The sequence below is a fragment of the Carcharhinus amblyrhynchos genome, chromosome 4 (genome assembly GCF_965287045.1).
Source record: "Carcharhinus amblyrhynchos chromosome 4, sCarAmb.v2.hapA, whole genome shotgun sequence".
NCBI lineage: Eukaryota > Metazoa > Chordata > Chondrichthyes > Carcharhiniformes > Carcharhinidae > Carcharhinus > Carcharhinus amblyrhynchos.
In genome coordinates this window covers 61,804,430-61,827,015 of record NC_137327.1, presented here as the reverse complement: position 1 = coordinate 61,827,015, position 22,586 = coordinate 61,804,430, and the positions used below count along the sequence as shown (strand labels likewise).

The following is a 22,586-nucleotide window of genomic DNA, read 5'->3' as shown; positions in this document are numbered from 1 at the left end:
GCTATGTTTGTGGCCAGGTCTCCCTGGAGAGGGAGTTTGTGGTGTCAACAGGCATAGTTAATGCCTTCCACACCTGTTGGGCACTGCAAGGGCTGGGGTGCATTATTGACCTTAATCACATTTTAATTTGACATTAAGTTTCCTTTGTACTTTCGTTTTGTTCAGGCTGCTCCCCTTCCTTTTAGGGAGCTGCCCCCCTTTTACTTTGTCCTAATTTGAGTTTTTTAGTTTGACCTTAAAAGAGGGGAAGATCCTGGCTAAGGTTGTCCTCGTGTGCAGAACTTGGCTATTAGTCTTTGCTCAGTGACTCTGCATTGTTGTGAAGGCTGCCTTGGAGAACGCTTACCTGAAGATCAGAGGCCGAATGACTGTATATTCAGAGTACATAAGTAAATTGTAACAATTGTTCAGTCCTGTCTGGCACAAATGAAAAGGTCACTAATGGAGATGCAGGTGTTGGACTGGGGTAAAGACAGTAAGAAATCTGACAACACCAGGTTTAAGTCTAACCAATTTATTTGATAGTAAACTCAAGCTTTCAGGGTTTGCCCTTCATCAGGTTCACCTGTTGGGAAGCAGAGTTAAAATGACTTGCACCTACCAAGATAATAATAATTTGCTCATGTCAATGCTAAACACAAAGGTGAAAGATGATTTTAATGCTAAGAATATTCATATTTAATGATCATAGTATATTAATATGAATTAAGTTTAAACTATGAAATGTTCACCAGTCAATAAATATGAACACTGCAGAAGCGCAAACAGTCATGAAGTCATTCAGTCAGCAGAAATATAATGAAGTTTCAAACTTGGGACAAATGCTGAAACATTTAATATCAAATTGAAAGGCTCTGTTGTCAAGGCATAAGAAAATATTAGTCCAAAGGTCCAGGGCTGATATGGCTAGTTGTCTTGGCAAAGTGCCAGTGGGAAAGGTATTTGAATGGTGGGTATCCTAGGCAAACACAGCAAAAAGTCTGACAACACCAGGTTTAAGTCCAACTGATTTATTTGATAGTGAACTCACTAGCTTTCGGGGTTAGTCCCTTTGTCAGGTGAATGGAGAGTTCTGGCCTCAGACAGAGCATATAAAGCACAGACAGTCTACAGATTACTGATTAGAATGCAAATCTTTACACCTAACCTGTTGTTCAAGTCTTAAAGTGGCCGACAATCTGAGTGGGAGGAGCACTGATCACAGGTTAAAGAGATGTGTATTGTCTCCAGACAGTACACCCATGACTTGCCTGGGTTTGCAAAACCTCACTACCAGCCGACTTAGCCAAATTCCTGTGGGTTTGCAAAGCCAATATTGTTGGTTGGTAAATTCGCACTTAGTGAGGGGGCAGGGAAGACGTACCACCGGCCCACGAAAAAAAACATGAGAATTTAAAGGTGCGCACAAAACAGCAGATTAGGATTGGCTTAATACTGCCCTGATGTGGAGATGCTGGCGTTGGACTGGGGTAAACATAGTAAGAAATCTGGTGTTGTAAGACTTCTGTTAATAAATACTAACCGACAGTGGAGTCATTTTGAAGACTGCGCATTCGAACACAAGCTAACCATAAGAGAGAAAGGCGTTATGGTAGCGATGCGTTAGTTAGCCCCGTGGAGAGGGGAACAAAGCAGAGGGAAGTTTTTAATTTGGGATTCTAAGGATCTAGAGAATCAGGAAAGAGAAGGAAAGTAAACTAATAGAATTAGGGAAACTAACAGGAAAGATGAGAAATGTGTAGATATTATCAAAAGAGTAGGCTATTGAATTGGGAAGAATATTCCCTTCGGCTATTGCCCCCAGAAAGTGGCAATTTGGAATAGGGAATTGAGGGGTCAGTAATTCAAGCTATTAATGAAAATAGTAAATTAACTAAGGATGATTTGAGAAGACATAATCCAGACGCTTCTGAAACTGACCAGACAGTATGGCGGAATAAGTATAAGTCAGAAATGGCTTGGTTTATTTTAGCTGCAACCATGAAAGACGCAAAAGAGACTGAATCAAATTCCGAGGGGAATCAGGAAACTTCTAACCAAGGAATTGTAAACAAACCTGAAGAATCGGAAAAGAAAACAACAGAAATAAACTCAACAGATTCAGACTTCAGGAGTCTGGTGAGAAATAGGTAGATTTGAGAAATTAACATACCGGAGGGAAAGCTCCATCTTGTAATAGTAAAACATTCACGAACTACAAAAGCGGTATCTTTTATGCACGAAGGTGCAGCGAACAAGTGGGGGAAGAGAAAGAGCTTCTGTTATGATGGAGGAAATACCTTTAACACCCGTAGAGAAGCAAATGATAATAGAAGCGCTGGGTCCCGCACACAAATCATAAACTCAGCTTTTGGGAGAGAATGGATGAAATGGGAGATATACAACATTTAATATTGGATGACGTAAGAATATTAATAAAAGGAAAACTAACTAGTATGGGAAATGCTACCCACAGCATTGAAAGATAGAGATTGAATAACGATGGGAAACATGTAAACTAAATGAGCATTAAAACAGGGACTACAAATTAGATTAGGGAAACCATAATTCGACAGAGCGGGCGAAGCGGCAAAAGAATGTCCACACATCTGCACAATGGGGGATTAGTAGAACCCAATAGGAATGATTAAATGTTTTTGGAGATGCTTAGAGCGGGGTTCAGCCCAGCCCTAACTCAGATTTTTAATATGGGGATCCCAATGGGGAATGTATATTGAGGTGATGAACTGGGCAATAAAAACCGAGGTCCTTCAGAGTAAGCAGCCAGAAAGAACCTCCAACACAGTCCCAAAACAAGATTTGTTACGTGTTTAGGGGGGGAAAAGGACACATCGCTAAAGGCTGTCGAAACGAAACAGGAGGTAATACTAAAAGACAGTGATAATTGTGGCAAAGCTGGTTACGAAGCAACTTGTTGCTGGGCGAAAGAGGTGGTAATGAGAAGCAGGTGCCAAACAGATAAATGCTGTTAGTAAGAGCAAGAATTCTGCAAGAAGCCAGTCAGAGGAACAAATAGATTTTAACTTTGTCGCAAAGGAATTTCATGTTGTTGAGTTCAAAATGACAATCGGCCCGAGAGTCTGATGTAGATTCCTCAATGGATGTATGTAGAAGTAGTGGGAGGAATAGAACTGTTATGTTAATCGACACTGGGATAACTGTATCCATTAACAGACTTGAATTTGCCAACTACTGATCGAACAATAGGATTGCATAGAGCTACAGGGGAGTTAAAACTGCATTACTGAGATTTGAGATGGAGGGAAAGGAAGAACGCGTTCACATTTGGGTATGCCCAAATAGAGGGGAATACCCTGGGGAATGGACTTAAAAGAGCAATTGGCTGCAGTGATTGACACTAAAGTAGGGAAATATTAGATGGTGCAAGACATACGAGTGAAGTAAAAGGGGCTGCAATACCTCGAGTAGCAACTCTTGATGTAAATTGGAAAGAAGGGACAATCTGGGGAGAGTTTGCAGCACAATACCCTCACGTCTCGGCCACAAGCAAGCATTACTGGAGGAGTTTGGATGTTCAACCAATAGAAATCCCGGGGGAGTTCATCCTCCACAAACAATATTCTTTAAAACCAGAACCAATTGAGGCAGTCAAGAACATTGTAGCAGAATTAAAAAAACAGAAGTTGGTCATGAAGACATCACGTGAACAAATTCACCTGTGGCCAGTAAGGAAAATAGATAGGAGCTACAGGTTAACCATTGATTAGACATCTGAATAGATAAGCAACTTGAACACGTTATTGTAGTAAATCCAGCCGATGTTCTGAATACAACAAACAGATCAGGTGATTTTCAGTGTTAGATATTGCTAATAGATTCTGGTCCATCCCCATAGCAAGCAAACATCAATTTAACTTTGCTTTCAGTGGGAAATCAGTAGTACACCTGGACCTGCCTACCACCAGGATTTCATAACAGCCCACCCATTTTTCACAAACACATGGCACAGATAGTTCCTTTACATTCAATAAGTTTAACTATCATTTTACTATATGTAAGTGACATCTTGATTGCTTCAAACAGTTCCATGGCACATTATCTAGCTGTACACAGTGATCTAAGCAATGCAAGAAGCAGGTCTCAAACTTAACCCCAGCAAGGCTCAGTTGGGACAGGAATAAGTGATATACTTGGGACACATCATCTCACGAGAAAAAAGGAAATCCCTGAGGATAGGAAAAAGGCTATGTTAAACATACCAAATCCTGTAACTGAAAGGAATGAGACAAGTATTGGGATTGCTAAGTACTGTAGAAATTTTGTAGCAGATGCTGCCGTGCTTGCAAAAGACCATTGCAAGATTCCATCAAAGGAGAAAGGGCTAGCAGAGAAAGTGGAATGGGAAGAGAAAGAAAACCAGGTATTTACTGATCTAAAATTGGCCAAGGGTCAAAGCCCCAGCTTTGGGTCTGCCAGACCTCAACAAACCATTCCTTCATTTCTCAGGAAAATGATGGGATACAAGCAGCAGTAGTGACAGAAAGGCATGGAGATAAATTGAGATCAGCAGAATATTATTCAGCTCAGTTGGATTCGGTGGTTAGAGTTACACATTGATGTGAGGGCTTTAATTTATGCCTCATGAGCAATGTGTCTGAACCCCTCACTTGGGAGGGGGGGGGAGGGGAGGGGAGGGGGGGGGAGGGGAGGGAGGGGGGGGGAGGGAGGGGGGGGGGAGGGAGGGGGGGGGGGGAGGGGGGGGGGAGGGCGGGGAGGGGGGGGGGAGGGCGGGGGGGGGGGGGGAGGGCGGGGGGGAGGGGGGGGAGGGGGGAGGGGGGAGGGGAGGGGCGGGGGAGGGGGGGGAGGGGGAGAGGGGGAGGGGAGGGAGGGGGAGGGGAGAGAGGGGGGGGGGAGGGGGGGGAGAGGGGGGGAGGGGGGAGGGAGAGGGGGGGAGGGAGGGGGGGGGAGGGGGGGGAGGGAGGGGGGGGGGGGAGGGAGAGGGGGGGGGAGGGGGGAGGGGGGAGGGGAGGGGGGGAGAGGGGGGGGAGAGGGGGGGGAGAGGGGGGGAGGGGAGGGGGGGAGAGGGGGGGGAGGAGGGGGGGAGGGGAGGGGGGGAGAGGGGGGGGAGGAGAGGGGGGGAGGGGAGGGAGAGGGAGGGGAGGGAGGGGGGGGGAGAAGGGAGGGGGAGGGGGGGGAGAAGGGAGGGGGGGGGAGGGAGAGGGGAGGGGGGGAGAGGGAGAGGGGAGGGGGGGAGGGGGAGAGGGGGGGAGAGGGGGGGAGAGGGAGAGGGGAGGGGAGGGGGGGAGAGGGGGGGAGGGGGGGGAGAAGGGGGGGAGAAGGGGGAGAAGTGTGAAAAGTGAAATAATTCTCCCATCCCTCACAGCTTTTGGAGGCAGCGAAATAGAAGGGAGTATCAGATGGCAGGTGTTCAGAATGGGAGGCAAATTGTCTACCTGGAGACAAATATGTAGAGACTAGCAGGTGGGATTAATAGTCCCAGGAACGAAACGTGTGATGGTATATCAGAAGAACCACTGACAGGTGAGGGAGTAATCAATCTCTGTGGGTGAGGCTAAAGTATTTAAATGGCACACCCCACAGAGCATGGGCAGCCATAAATGAAGGAATAGTAGTTGTAGAAAAAGATTTCTAGAAATAAGTCAGCACAGGTTGCAGAACTGAGCCTTAACAAGAGTTTTAACATGGGGAGCAGGAAAAAGGAGTTAACATCTACATAGATAGTCAGTACAAATTTGGGGTGTTTCACGATTACATGGAAAAGTGAGAATTTGTTACATGAAGTAGGGGATATACAAGAGAACCAGATTAAAGATTTAATTCAGGCTGCCCATGCCCTTGCAGAAGCAGCAGTCATTAAAATACAGGCCCACAAGAATTTTCACATGTCCAAGAGAATAGTAGAGCAGATAAAGCAGTTTTTTAAAAAAAATCTTAGAACAGAATCTGATAGGAGAAACAAGTAGCAGACATGACAGCTATGCAAACCAAAGAAAGGTCTGACATAGACGTAAGGCAAATGTAAAGATTAAAAGGTCAAAAATGGCAGAATGGATTATGGAGAAGGGAGACGGAAATAGCTCAAGGCACAAAAGCAAATTCTGAAAATATACCATGTGATAGTGCATGAGCAGAGACAAAATTTCCAAACTAATTGGAAACTGCTGGTGATTGAAGGAAATGGGAGGAATGTCAAAGGTGTATTCAGTGTTCTCAAGTAGAACTAGGACACCATTGTAAAGTGAAAATGGGAAATCAACCAAGGCCTAAAAGACCATGGTAGAATTTCAAATGGATTTTGCAGGACTCTTGCCAAAGGTGAAGGGAAAAACTATTGTCTGGTAATCATAGATCAGTTCACTGGATAGGTAGAAGGATGCCACAGTTAAAACGGTAGCTCTAATATTAGCAAATGAGAATACCTTGATGGGGAATGCCACTTCAGTTAGATTCAGATCAAGGGACTCATTTCACAGGAAAGGTTTTGAAAAGTGTGTAGGATGTTAGGGATAAAACAAATTCCACATACTCTATCACTCAGTTCAGGGATGATGAAGCACATGAACAGAATGGTGGTAGTGGTTAGTACTGTTGCCTCAGTGCCTAGAACCCTAGTTCAATTCCAGCCTCGGGTCATTGTCTGTGTGGAGTTTGCATATTCTCCCTGTCTGTGTGGGCTTCCTCCCACAGTCCAAATGTGTGGGCTAGGTGGTTTGGCCATGCTAAACTGTCCCTTAGTATCGGGGGGCTAGCTAGTGTAAATGCATGGGTTTGTGGGGATAGGCCTGTGTGGGATTGTGGTCAATGCAGACTTGATGGGCCAAATGGCGGCCTCCTGCACTGTAGAATTCTATAAAAAGCACCCTAGTTAAAGCCATCCAGGATGTGGGAAATAACTGGGTACAGGCTCTGCCTGCAATATTGCTACGACCCCATGTCTGAACAGGACTGACTCCATTTGAGTTATTGACAGGAAGAACAATGCATCTCCTACAGGGTGTGATTATAGAGGGAGGGGAGTTAGAAATGGGAAGAGAAGCAGTATTGAGATGCATGAGGAACTTCATAACTTGTTTACATTCCCTCAAGAAGCAGGTAATTACACAGCAACAACACAGACTGAATGAATGAAATTGGCAGAGGGGGACAGTCATAATTGACCTGCAGCTGGAGATAAGATAATGGTATAGTTGATGACAGATATGAAGGGGTTAGGTACTAGATGGGAAGGGCCATTTGAAGTAATTGTAGGAGAAACATGTGCTCTAATTGAAAAGTGTGATCCTAGATGGAGACACTGGACACAGCTGAAATCTTATCCAAGTGGGCAAATCACCAAAACTGAAGATATCCAAACAGCTAATGAATCTTAAATCCAGAATTGCATGAGCAGCAAAATCATAGGAAATTTAATTGGATTACTGACAAAATTATGCAAAATAGATATGAAGTTGTATAAGTTAGTAATTTTACTAATTGTGAGGCCTTAGGGCCTTTCTGTTTACAATTTATAAGTAAGAAGCCTCACAACAAGTTTATTTGATAGCAAAAGCTACTAGCTTTCGGAGCACTGCCCCTTCATCAGATGAGTGGGAGTTCTATTCATAAGCAGGACATATAAAGACACAAATTAAATTTACAGAATAATAGTTGAAATGCGGGTCTTTACAGGTAATCAAGTCTTAAAGGTACAGACAGTGTGAGTGGAGAGAGTGTTAAGCACAGGTTAGAGATGCAAATTGTCTCCAGACAGGACAGTTAGTGACCCGCATGGGAGCTTAGTTAGGAAGGTTCAGTTGCTAGGTATATGTACATGGAGAGATAGTAAATTGGATTAAACATTGGCTCAATGGAAGAAGCCAGAGTGGTAGTGGAGGATTGCTTCTGAGTGGAGACCTGTGACTAGTGGTGTGCCACAGGGATCGGTGTTGGGTCCATTGTTGTTTGTCATCTATATCAATGAGCTGGATGATAATGTGGTAAATTGGATCAGCAAATTTGCTGATGATACAAAGATTGGAGAGGTGTAGTGGACAGTGAGGAAGGTTTTCAAAGCTTGCAGAGAGATTTGGGCCAGCTGAAAAATGGTATATGAAGTTTAATGCAGACTAGAGTGAGGTATTGCACTTTGGAAGGACCTACCAAGGTAAACATACAAGATAAATGGTAGGACACTGAAGAATGTAGTAGAACAGAGGGATCTGGGAATACAAATACATAATTCCCTAAAAGTGGCATCATAAGTAAATAGGGTCATAAAGTGTTTTTGGTACATTGGCCTTTATAAATCAAAGTATCAAGTATAAGAATGGAATCTTATGGTAAGGTTGTATAAGACATTGAAGCCAAATTTAGAGTTTTGTGTGCAGTTTTGGTCACGTAATTACAGGAAGGATATTAAATAGGTTGAAAGAGTGCAGAGAAGGTTTACAAGGATGTTGCCAGGACTTAACTGAGTTACAGAGAAAGGTTGAATAGGTTAGGACGTTATTCCCTGGAGCATAGAAGAATGAGGGGAGATTTGATAGAGGTGTATAAAATTATGATGGGTATAGATAGTGAATGCAAGCAGGCTTTTTCCACTGAAGCTAGTGGAGAAAAAAACTGGAGGACATGGGTCAAGGGTGAGGGGAAAAGTTTTTAAAGGGAATATTAGGGGGGCTTCTTCAGATTGGTGGGAGTGTGGAATGAGCTGCCAGATGAAGTGGTGAATGCGGGCTCACTTTTAACATTTAAGAAAAACTTGGACAGGTACATGGATGAGAGGGGTGTGGAGCAATGTGGTCCAAGTGCAGGTCAGTGGAACTAGGCAGAAAAATGGTTTGCACAGCCAAGTAGGGCCAAAAGGCTGTAATGTTCTGTGCTGTGATGTTCTATGGTTCTAGATCCTGTACAGGGGGACAAGGCCACATGAATAGATAAATATTCACCTGTTTTGGTTTTTTGACACTGCCAATCCAGCCCCCAGCCTTATTTTGAATGGGACAGACTCGAGGCCCAGGGGATTGTATATAGTGAGAGCAAGAAGGAACATGGAGTAGATTTAGGGACTAGCAAGTACAGGCATTCAGTAGGTAGAACAAATAAAATCTGTTTGGATCTACCAAATGATGACACAGTTTGCACCATCCTATACTGTTTTGAAGGAGAAAACACTTACCAAACCCTTAACGGAACGCATTGAATTTGTGGAAACAAAGCTTACCTGTGGCTGCCTTCAGGATGGAGAGAATCCTGTTATTTGGGGTATGTGGTCCTGTATATTTACTACACCAACTTCCAAAAGAAAAATCATGAGCTTTGATGGGACTGGACCACTTTTTGGGAATAATGATGCCATCCTATCTGCACATGTCTCTGTCTTTAGAAATAGATGCTTTTACTTTAATTCTGAAAAAAATTGTTAATGATTCTACTACAGTACTGGAAGAGTTCTGCAATGAGATGGTTGCAATGCATACAGTTGTGTTACAGAATTGGATGACATTGGACTTTATTTGAACAGCCAGTGGAGGAACATGTGCTGTAATTGGACCAAAGTGTTGTACTGACATACCAGGTACTTTGGAGAACGTAACCAACCTGGTAACATATTTGGAAGGAGGTCGAGAAGCTGAAATAACCAGGGCAATTTTCCTTACAAAAACAGACAACCAACTGGATTGAATCATTGGGATAATTGTAATGCAAAGAATTATGCATTTTTCATTATTTTAATTTATTGTGGTTGTGCAACTGTTTAAATATTGTTCAATGGCAAAGAGTGGCAAAGACAGCAGAAGTTGCGATTGAGAAAAGAAAGAGACAATAGCCATGACTCCTGTGCCACAAGTGCTGCAGCCTATGAAAATATATACTTAAAGACATCATTTTGATTCTACATCGAGGAGCATGTTCTTTTTGATTTCTTGACATCAGTAATAATCAACTCCAATGCAATTACACACAAATTCATGAAGATAATCTAGGTGAAGAGGGGAGAAATTAGACTAATCACTTTTTTAATTCTTTCAATTTATAGTGGCCTTGTATTGTCCTTACCTAATAGGCCTGGAGAGGGGACCAAGGATGGTGATTCTGGATTAACAAACAGTTGTAGGCAGATTCTTAGGTTTATTAACAATTGAGAAGGTGAGAGTTAAAATGACTTGCACCTAACAAGATAATAAAGAACAACACAGCACAGGAAACAGGCCCTTTGGCTCAATGAGCCCACGCTGCCATTTTAACACTGAGTCCCCTCTCCACCCATGACCCTTGCCTATGCTTATGGCATCACACATTGAGGGAAGACTAATTTAGGGACAATTTGCTCTGCCAATCAGCCTAGCAGCATATCTAATTGTTAACTAATGTTAACAGTTTGCTCATATATCAATGCTAAACACTACTAAGAGGAACAAAAGATGATTTTAATGTTGAGAATTTACATTCATATTGAAGGATCATAGTATATTACTATGAAATGTTTGCCATTGTCAATAATACTAACAGTGTACGGACTATAAAAGTACATAACCAAAAATCATATGTGCCAGTATTTGAATGGTGGGTGTTCATAGAAAGATATAGCAACAAGGAGGTTAAACCATGCCAGGAGGTGGATATTCAGTTTCTGGGTGCACAAATGACAGATCATTAAGTCAAGCAGTGTTTCGTAATTGGCTAAGATATCTGTCTGTTTTGGACAGACATGTTAAGGAGGCTTGATTTCATTTCACAGCTAATTAAGAATATCTTGGATATCAGAATTTAAAGAAATGTAGCTTTCATTTTCATCTAAACTCAAGTTGTATCTTCTAAATAAATGATATTCCTTTACAAACTAGCCCAATTGCTCTTGGAAACTTCAACTAACTCATTCAAACCATCATGGTACCTCTTGAACACCCATTAACCTAAACCAACCTGGTACCCAAACTAACCCTTGGCAATCCAATCTAGCAGCCCAATCTAATCCAATATCCAAACTAATCTTGGAAATCCAGTGCCAAACAAGCTGCACACCTCAATCCAACCTAGAATTCTATATTTCTTTTATTTGTGGGACATGGACATCGCTGACTGGCCAGTATTTATTGCCCATCCCTCTTTGCCCTTGTTCAGAGAACAGTTGAGAGTCAATCACATTGCTGTGGCTCTGGAGTCACATATAGACCAGGCTAGGTAAGGACAGCAGACTTCTTTCCCCAAAAAACATTAGTAAACCAGATGGGTTTTTCCGACAATTGACAATGGTTTTGCAGTCATCGGTAGATGCTTAATTCCAGATTTTTTTTATTGAATTCAAATTCCATCAGCAGCCATGGTGGAATTTGAACCCGGGTCTCCAGAACATTAGCTGAGTTTCTGGATTTAATAGTCTAGTGATAATACGAGTAGGTCAACAGCTCCCTAGACAGACAAACATTCAGAATTTTGGCTCAGTGCCTCAGAGCCTTGGAGAGGTCTTTAGCATCAACTGGTGCTATTTGACCTTCAAAGGAGTCCTGCAGCTGAAGTCAATGTTTTGTTTGTCTTCTATGCCCTTTATATTTTAAAATATTTTTTATTCACATCTTAAAATAGAAAAGCATTGCCTTTGTGAAGTTAATCCTAAGTTTAAGAGAATCAGGCCATCAATAGAGAAATCCCCCACTATAGCCTGATAATCAACATCCCAGAGTATTTAAGGAAGTGGCTCTCGAAATAGTGGATGCATTGGTGGTCATCTTCCAAGATTCTAGACTCTGGAACAATTCTTACAGATTGGTGGGTAGCTAATATAACCCTACTGAAAAGGGAGGTCGGTGGTGGAAGAGGCAAATTCGATAGGATCTTTTAAGAGACTTCTGGATGAGTACATGGGACTTAAGAGGATTGAGGGTTATAGGTAAGCCTAGTAGGTAGGGATATGATCGGTGCAACTTGTGGGCCGAAGGGCCTGTTTGTGCTGTAGTTTTTCTGTGTTCTATGAAAACAATGGTAGAATTTGTTAGAGTCAACATGGATTTATGAAAGGGAAATCATGCTTGTCAAATCTACTGGAATTCTTTGGATGTAACTAGTAGACTTGATGAAGGGAACCCAGCTGATGTACTTTGTTTGGACTTTCAGAATGTTTTGTGGGACTTTGTCAAAAACATTAGACTGTAAAATTAAAGTGCATGAGATTGGGGGTAGTGTATTGAGATGAATAGAAAACTGGTTGGCAGACAGGAAACAGCAGGAATAAATATGTCTTATTCAAAATGGCAGGCAGTGACTAGTAGGGTACAGCAGGGATTGTGTGTAATTCTGGTCACCACACTAACAGGAGGATGTTCAATTCTGCATTGAAGAGGGTGCAAAAGAGATTTATCAGGATCTTGCCTAGTTTGGACGATATGGACTATGAAGAAAGGGGGAACAAACTTGGATTGTTTTCATTGCAGCGGAGGATAAGAGAGGACCTGAGGGGTTTACAAGATTATGACAGGCGTGGATGGGGGTGGGGAGGGAGGTGTGGCTAGGTTGAAAGTGAGAGGCGGAAGTTTTAAAGAGATATAAGGGGCAAGTTTTTCTGAGGGTGGTAAAGGTCTGGAACATGCTGCCAGGAAGTGGTGGAAACAGATTCTATAACATTCAAGAGGCACCTGGATAGAATTGGTAGGGAGCAGAGGGATATGGATCACATAGAGGCAAGAAAATGAGGCAGGCATCTGTATCAGCATAGACTTGATAGGCTGAAGGGCCTGTTTTTGTGCTGAATTGTTCTTTGACAGTGCTAGGTCCCAACTTTCATAACATATGTTAATAATTTAGATGAGGTAACTAAATGTAATATCTCCAAGTTTGCAGATGACACACAGCTGCATGAGAGGGTGAGCAGTGATGAGGACGCAGAGATGCTTCAGTGTGCAGGATTCAGGAACGATGGTCCTGATGGTGGGAGAGTCCAGAACAAGGGGGTCGTAGTCTAAGGATATGGGGTAATCCTAGTACAACTGATAAAGAGAAATTTCTTTACCCAGAAAGTAGGGAGTCTGTGGCATTTTGATACAGAAAGCAATTGAGGTCAAAGCATCTGTTTTCAAAAAGAACTTGGTTATAGCTCTTGGAGCAAAGGGGATCAAAGAATATGGGGAAGAAAGGATCAGGTGATTGAGTCACATGATCAGCCATAATCAAAATGATCTATGTTCTTATAGATTGCAGAGGTTCAAGAAGGCAGCTTACTACCGCCTTCTCAAGGACAATTAGGGATGAGTAATCAATACTGGCCTCACCACTTTCACTCCCACATCACAAAAATAAATTTAAAACCTCAATTTGTCATTACGAACTATTTTGGGAGACCTTGAACATGATAGTGTTACCTGTCTTTCTTTAATTGGGTGGTTATTAGGCAAACATAGTTTGGAATATATGGCAATAGTTGAAAAGAGCACGAGTTATTATCAACTTTATTTATCATGTATTTAAAGGACAAGTTGAGGACACAGGTTATTTAATTATTTAACCAAAACTATTGGGGCTTTTCCCAGCACAAGTCAGAGATCGTTACCTGTGTTTATGTTATTTCAATATTTGTTTTCATACCTTGTGATTTCATTCCCCATCGTCTGTTAATATTATTGTAACTCCCTGCCTCCTTGTATCATTTACAATCGGTCATGTGATTATCCCATTCTGAGCTTGGATTATATAAGGAGTTGTCCCCCACCAACCACCACATTCCTGAGATCCTCTGGGTTGTGACTGTTAATTTCTCCGTTGCACTCTTTCCATCTGCTTGGCAGCAATGTGGTGGAGTGTAAACGGCGCTCTGGGATATTATGCTCAAGATAAGTCCTGTCCTTGCTGGGTCTGAACACCAAACTCAACTTAGGCAATGATCAGGGTACCTACAGGCATTTCCTAACCAACATCTACATTACTGGCAAGTGAATGGGGCTCCACAAGAATTGATATCTTGAATACCCCACCTGGCACTGGGGGCACAATAGAACTCGTGTCTGACAGTCCCCAGTCTCCTGCACTCTCAGTGGGTGAAGATCCCTGATTAGGTCCCCGGTCTGTGTAAAGTTGGATATTATAACTGAACTTAAGTAAACTCTTGCTCGTGAGGTGAGGTTGGGGGAATTTGTGATTGAGACTATACAGCTTTTAGAGCTTCTAATCATTTTCTAGTTAATCCCTTAGTGATGCCCTCCACTGTTCAACATCCCATTGGCTTCAAGTGTTTGTGATCAGACAGAAAGAATGAATGTTGGGAGGAGGGTGATCTGATTATTGACTCTTCCTGGATATATCCTACAATTGGAGAATAAAGAAAAGAATATCTTGCATTTATATCACACTTTTCCTGACTACTGTTCATCTGAAAATACATTACAGAAGATGAAGTATTTTTGAAATGTAACCACTGTTGTAATGTAGGAAATGGAGCAACCAATTTGTGCACACCAATGTATAAAGACCAGATAATCTATTTTTCTGATGATGATTGAGGGAGAAATATTGGCCAAGGTAGTGGGGAGAACTCCCCATTCTACTTCAGATGGATCTTTTAGGTACACCAAAAAAGGAAGAAACTTGGTTTTACATCTCATCTGAAAAATGGCACTTATCTCCACAGATGCTGTCAGATTTACTGGATATTTCCAACATTTTCTGGTTTATTTTAACCTTACCTTAAGTACTGAAGTCCAGGGAGTAGGACTTGAGTAACACAGGACCTTGTGAATGAAACGAGTGCTTTCAACTGAGCCTCAGCTGACAAAGGAGGAGAAGTCAGTCTTTCAAAACCCAAATTCTCCAGTGTACCCATGGCTTCCCCCTTCTTCCTCACCCCTTATCACCCATTTTTCGCTCCCTCCTCCTGTAAGTGGTATCTGCTGAATGATAGAAAGACTGCGGAATCCTGGAGTTATCCTAAATGAAGAAGATTAGAGAGATATTTGAGGAGGTTTTAACCTATGTTAGGAGTTAAAATTAAATAATAAATGTGAGGTTATTTGCTATTATTAACGTTTAACTTTGTTCTTACAATTAATTTCTGGCCAGCCTCTCAAGTTCTATCCAATTTTCTAGATATTAGATAGCCAGGAATATGAGGATAGTGGAGGAAAATAGCGCTTTGGTAGAAGCTCAACCATGATCGACTTAAATAGAAGGTCAGTATTGAAGGCCTGAATGGCCTACTTTTGCTCCTATTTCCTATGTTTCTATCCTCCACAAATCTGGTGTTGTTCACTACTCTGCTGCCCATGTCCTTTCACAAACCAAGTCCATTTCACCCATCATCCCTATGCTCTCAGTTAAGCAATGCCTGAATTTTGAAAACTTTAAGCTTGTTTTTACCTCCCTCTTTGTCCAAGGTAACTTTGTTTCTTTCATTCTGGCCTCTTGAGCACCTGATTTTAATTGATCCAGCATTGACATTTCTATTCATTCATGGGAAATGGGTGTTGCAGGCTGGCGAGCATTTATTTCCCATCCCTAGTTGCCTTTGAAACTGAGTGGCTTGTTAGGCCATTTCATTGGGCAGTTGAGTGTCAACCACAATGCTGTGGCTCTGGAGTCACATGTGGTCCAGACCAGCAGATTCCCTTTGCTAAAGGATATTAGTGAATCAGATGGGTTTACCTTACAATCAACATTAGTTTTGTGGTCATCAGTAGATTCTTAATTCCAGATATTTTTATTGAATTCAAATTCTACTACAGTGGGATTCAAACCCAGATTCCCAGAACATTTGCTGAGTTTCTGGATTAATAGTCTAGTGGTAATACCACAAGACCATCTGCTCCCCTATCATCCGGGCAGTTGATTCTTAAATGGACTGGCACTCAGTTTGAGGGTGATTAGAGATGAACAATAAATGCTGGCCCAACAAATGATGCCCACATTCCCAGCATGGATAAAGAAAATTCACTTTCTACCTTTTAAATGCTCCTCAAAACATTAAATCTTTCACCAAGATATTGGTTGTCAACCCTGAGATTTCTTTGTATAGAATCCCTACTGTACAGAATGAGACCATTCTGCCCATCGAACCTACATTGACAACAATCCCATCCAGGCCCTATCCCTATAATCCCACGTATTTACCCTGCTAATACCCCTGACGCTAAAGGCCAATTTAGCATAGCAGGTGCAAACTCCTTGTTGACAGTGATCCAAGGCCAGAATTGAACCCCAGTCCCTTGTACTGTGAGGTAGTAGTGCTGACCACTGTGCTTACCACAATATGGCTTGGTGTCAAATTTTTGTTGTAGACTGTTCCTTTGAAGCATCTTAGAATTTTATGTCAAAGGTGTCAAAAGTGGTTGTGGTTTCCTTGAGTGCTTATTCAGTTCACCTTACATATAGAGAACACAAAGGATATTCTCTATAATTGTACATCAATTAGGGGTAGTTATATTCAGCTAGTGGGCATTAATTCATAGAATAGAATCCCTACAGTGCAGGAGGCCAATCCGTGCATCAAGCCTGTGTCGACAACAATCCCACCCCTATCTCCATAACCCCACATATTCACCCTGCTACACCCACCTCTGTACAACACCCCCCCAGCCCCCGACACTAAGGTTCAGTTTAATATAGCCAATCAATCGTTGGAGGGTGGGAGGAAACCGGAGCATCCGGAGGAAACCCACAGAGTCACAGGGAGAATGTGCAAACACCACACAATTACTGAAGACTGGAATCGAACCCAGGTCCTTAGCGCTGTGAGGCAGCAGTGCTAACCATTGTACTGCCCTAAACTACTATGACACTGTGCCACTCTAAACTATTTGTGCACGTACACACAGGAACAGACCGAAAATCTGTTTGTTGGTTAGAGATGCATGAAATGTGATGTGTGTTTCTCTGTTAATAAAAGCTTGTATGAATAAAAGCAGAAACAGGTCATTCAGGCCCTCGAGGCTGCTAGACCACTCAGATTGTGGTTGATCTGTTTGTCTTACTGTTGTAGGTAAAAGACACCTCTGAGACTGTTAGTGAGTCAAAATACAGTGAGTGTTATTTCAAAACTTTTGGGAGAAATCTGGTCCTAACAGTGGTTTACCAGGCTTGTCATTAAACATTAATACAAATGGGTATTTATACATCATGATTCCCAGTATCAATCATGACACAAACTCCCGATTCCGGTTAGGACTGCAGGTCTTCCTACTTTGGTCACGGCGCAAACTCCCGATTCAACCAGGAATCCCAGTCCATCAGGCAGCTGCAGTCACGATATAATCTTCGGTCCGATCATGACCCACAACGCTTCCGGTGGCGTCGGCATCTCCTTCCTTGAAGTTACATGGGCAGTCGCAGCTGTCCCAGCAGGACTCTTCCTGTTAAAAAGCTGGTATCACAATATACCAGCTGCAGCTGTTTAACAATGTTCAGTTAGCACAAACAGGTAAGGTTTGCAATGTCTGCAAAATAACATTCACATTTGACTATCTGTCTTTATGGAAATGAAAGTTAAAGAATGAAAGACATGAACAAGTAAGGAAAACATGAATAAATCATTTATACTGACGCCAGGAGCAGTATAAGCTTAAGGAGGTCAGACATGAGGAAGGGTTACGTTGTGATATATGCAAGGTACAAAATGCATTAAATTCATTAATCCTTTCTCTACTTCACTACGAAATACACATTCACATCTACTCCCATCTTCAATCACTCTGCCTCCACTGTCTTCTGAGGCGGGGAGTTCCGAAGTTGCACAACCCTCCTGAGAGAAAAAGTTTCTCCTTACCTCTGTCCTAAAAGGGTAATCCCTAATTTTAAAACAGCGCCCCCTTAGTTCTGCACCCACCTGCAAAAGGAAACATCCTTCCTTAAATAAGAAGGCCAAAACTGTGCACAGTAATTGAGACATTGGAATTCTCTGATTTTGCACACCTCACTACTGCTGCTGATCAGAATGGAGAAGTTGGCACTCAGCCAAATCTCCATTCCCAGCAGCAAAAACAGGAGAATTACGGCTCTGGTCTCATCAATGCCCTGTATGAATGAAGTACAACATCTTCCCTTTTATGTTCAATTCCTCTCAAAATAAAAAACAACATTCCATTAGCATTCTTAATTACTGCTGAATTCTGCAGCCATTTTCTATTTCAGCACAAAAGAGGACAAGAAACAAAGAAACGTAGGGCACAGGAACAGGCCCTTCAGCCTTCCAGGTCTGTGCTGATCATGATCTCTAACTAAATTAAAAAATAACTTTCTGTCCATACTCAGTCTATATCCTCCATTCCCTCCCCTTTCATGTACCCATCTAGATGCTTCCTAAATATTACTGATGTACCTGCTTCCACCATGTCCTCTGGCAGTGCACTCCAGGTACCCATCACTCTCTGCATGAAAAACTTCCCTCAAATACCGTGCTAAATCTTTTTCCCTCCTCTCTCCAAATCTTTTTCCCTACTCTTCCCCCCACCTCATCACCTTGAACCTGTGCCCCCATGTAATTAACAATTCCACCGTGGGAAAAAAACCTCTGACTCTTCACTGTGTCTATGCCATTCATAATTTTGTAGACCTCTATCAATCAGGTCTCCTCTCAGTCTCTGTCTATCCAGTGAAAACAAGCCTAGCTTTTATTCAACCTCTTAAAGAACAAAGAAAATTACAGCATAGGAATAGGACCTTCAGTCCTCCAAGCCTGCAGTGACCATGCTGCCCAGCTGCACTAAAACCCCTATCTTCCGGGGACTATATCCCTTTATTTCATCCTATTCATGTATTTGTCCAGTGGCTCCTTAAAACTCACTATCTATCACGCAATATCCTGGTGAACCTGCTTTGCACCCTGTCCATAGCTTCCACATCCTTCTGGTAGTGTGGTGAACAGAACTACATGCAGTAATCAAAATGCAGTCTAACCAAGGTTTTATATAGCTGCAAAACGATTTCCTAACTCCTGCACTCAATGCCCCAGCCAATGAAGGGAAGCATACGATATACCTTCTTAATCACCTTGGCCACCAGTGTTGCCACTTTTAGGGACCTTCAAAGCCCAGATCCATTTGTATGTTAATGTTCTTAAGAGTTCTGCCATTTACAGTATAGTTCACTCCTAAATTTGATCCTCCAAAATGCATCACTTCACATTTGAACGGATTAAACTCCATCTGCCATTTCTGTGCCCAAGTCTCCAATCTATATATACATACAAGCTGTTGTATCCTCTGACATTCCCTGGCACTATCAGCAACTCCACCAATCTTTGGGTCATCCTCAAACTTACTAATCAGGCCACCCACATTTTCCTCCAGATTATTTATATATATGACAATCAACCAATTCCTGCCGAACACCACTAGCTACAGAACTCCATTCTGGAAAACATACTACTACCACTACTCTCTGTCTTCTATGCCCAATCCAGTTCTGTATCCATCTAGAGAGCCCACTCCAAATCCCATGTGATATTAGTTTTTGTACCAGTCTGCCATGTGGGACCTTGTCAAACACCTTACCAAAGTCCATATAAACCATCAATTATCTTTGTTTCTAATTCAAACAATTCAAGCAAGCTGGTGAGACATAATCTTCCTGTACAAAACCATGTTGCCTGTCACTAATAGTTCATTTTCTTCTAAATATGCAGATATCCTGTTTTTCAGTACCTTCTCCAAAACCTTCCCCACCACAGAAGTCAGGCTGAGTAGCCTAAAATTTTCTGGATTATTCCTGCTTCCTTTCTTAAATAAGGGAACAACATTGGCTACTATCCAATCCTCTGGAGCTTCATCTGTTGTCAAAGAGGATGTGAAGATATCTGTTAAGGCCCCAGCCACTTCTTCCCTTGCCTCTCGCAGTAACCTGGGATAGATCCCATCCAGCCCTGTCTTCATTAATGCAATTTAGAATACTCAACACTTCCTTCTTTGATATATTGATGTACTGACATTCTCTGGAGTGTTTACACACCCATCCTTGACCTCAACATCCATTATGTCCTCTTTTGATCAATACTAATAAAGTACTCTTATTAAGGATCTCACCCCCTTCTTGTGGTTCCATACATTATTTCCTTCTATTGTCCTTGAGTGGGCCTACTGTTTCTCTTGGTCTACCCTCTTGGTCTAATATATGTATAAAAAAGCCTTGGGATTCTCCTTGAACTTGTTTGCCAAAGACATTTCATGGTTTCTTTAAGCCCTCCTAATTCTGCGCTTAAGTTCCTTCTTACTTTCTCTATCCACCTCAAGGGCTTAGTCAAAGAGAAGCTTGTAATAGATCTAGGCAACTAAAAACTGACTAAGCTTACAATTTTTCACTTGCCATCTATGGTTCCTGAGTCCTGCCATTTCTATCCTTCATTTTTGCAGGCACATGCATGTCCTGCACTTCAACCAACTGGCCTTTAAAAGCTTCCCACATGGCAGGCATAGATTTGCTTCCAATCCACACTCACTAGTTCCAGTCCAATTTGGATGTATTTGGCCCATGCCCAATTAAGCAGCCTCACCACCGAATGGCCACTTTTGTCCTTATCCATGACTATCTGAAATCTTATGAAATTATGGTTGCTAAGTCCAAAATGGTACCCCACTGAAACACTGATCATTCGGCATGGCTCATTCCCCAATACCAAGTCTAGTATGGCCCCCTCCCTATTTGGATTATTAATATAGTTGATCAAAAAGCACTCCTGGACACATCTAACAAATTGCTCTGCATCTGAGCCCCTAGCTGTAAGGGAGTCCCTATCAATATGGGGAAGTTAAATTCACCCACCACAACCACCCTGCTTTTTTCTCACCATTTCAGGATCTGACTACACAACTGCTCCTCTATCTTCTGTGGGCTGTTGGGAGGTCTATAGAACACTAGCTTAAATTCTCCCGAACACTACTAGCAAGTAATACTCGGCTTTTTTGTTCTTCCTGCCAAAGTGAACAACTTCACCCTTTCCCACATTTTACACCTTTTGTCCAATTTTTGCCCACTGACTCAACTTATCTGCATCTGTCTGCAACCTCCTTCTGTGTTCTTCACAACATATTTTCCTATCTATTTTTGTGTCATCTGCAAATTTAGCTACCATACATACCTTTACTCCCACTGTCTAAGTCATTAATATAAATTGTAAAATGTTAAGGGCCTGGCACAGATCTTTGCCGGACTCTATTCATCACATCTGGACAATCAGAAAAAGACCCACTTATGCATACTCTCAGTTTCTGCCAACCAGCCAGTCTATATCTAGGTTAGCATGTTACCCCTCACACCATAAGCTTGTATTTTCTGCAAAAACCTTTTATGTGCATCTTACCAAATGCCTTCTGGAAAGCCAATTACAGTGCATCTTTACAGTGTATGTTACTCCTTCAAAGAACTCCAGTAGATTGGTTAAACATGATTTTCCTTTCATAAAACCATGGTGACTTTTCTGGATTACCTTGAGTTTTTCTGAATGCCCAGCTATAACCTCCTGATAGCTGATTCTCACACCTTCACCACAACAGATGTCAAGTTAACTGGCCAGCCTGTAGATTCCTGTTTTTTGCCTTCCTCCCTCTTGAGCATTTGCTTCTTTCCAGTCTGATGGAACTTTGCCTGAACCAGTGTATAAATGTATAGAGACCGGGCTCTATGTTCATTCCATCACTGCCTGGCTATTTGAATTTGAACACCATGTATTTTAATTCGTTTGTTAGTATCTGGACTAGAGTTCCCTATGATGATCCTTGTAAAATTTTTTCTTGATTTTTGGGTGGGAAAGAGTGTGTTCCAGATTGTAGGGGACAGAATGGATGGAATGGATTGGCAAAGCTGAACCTGAGCAAATATCTGGTTCCAAAAAAACACCAAGAGTTAACGGAAACATGTTTTTGTATGTGTTTGGTGTAGAGATTGAGTTAGAAGAGCATTGAACACCTGAGCTTTACAGAGAATGTCATTTGAAGATGGAAATAAAAGTTGTTCTGAAAGTGGAATCTGGTGGTGGATGGACTGAAGGAAGACATGTAGAAGTTCCACTTCAGGTGTAACATCCAAGAACTTTGATAGATGCAAAAGGACTGGAGGTTGAATCATCAGATAAGTGCAGGGGATAATCCTTATCCTCTTACTTCAATGCAGGTGCAGGGATCAAGAGCCAGAGAGACACCCAGTCAATAATTCTTATTTATCATCTACTTAAGAGAGGCACCTTTTTAATATCTTTACTCTGTACACTGACAACTGAAATATGATACTTTCCATTCCATGCACACATTCTGTATGAAGGGTGAATAAGGTAAAACTGTAGAATCAATACAGGAGGAGGTCATTCAGCCCATTGACTGTCTGAAAGAACATCTGCACAATGAAATACAAAAATAAGCAGTTTCCATGTAAGACCCTTTCACCTTAATTCCGAATGGAGTTATGCAAATGTATAGGAGATATGGATGACACTGGAATTTTACAAATCCAAAATAAAAAAGTGAATAACCAGTTAAAAACAAAGTGGACTCAGAGTTGATCTCATTGAAACATCAAAGATTCTGAAGAGGCTTGATGGGGTAAACATCGAGAGATTGTTTCTGGATAATCTAGAAGAGTCTCAGAATAAAGGGATGATCATTTAGGGCTGAGACAAGCAGAAGTTTCTTCATGCAAAAGATTGTGAATCTTTGAAATTC

General features: G+C 42.0%; 1 pseudogene; it reads left to right on the top strand.

Moving 5' to 3' along the window:
* The first annotated feature begins 4,207 nt into the window (after positions 1–4,207).
* LOC145342427 (lysosomal protective protein-like) overlaps positions 4,208–22,586 on the top strand; it is a 36,278-nt pseudogene continuing 17,899 nt past the window's right edge.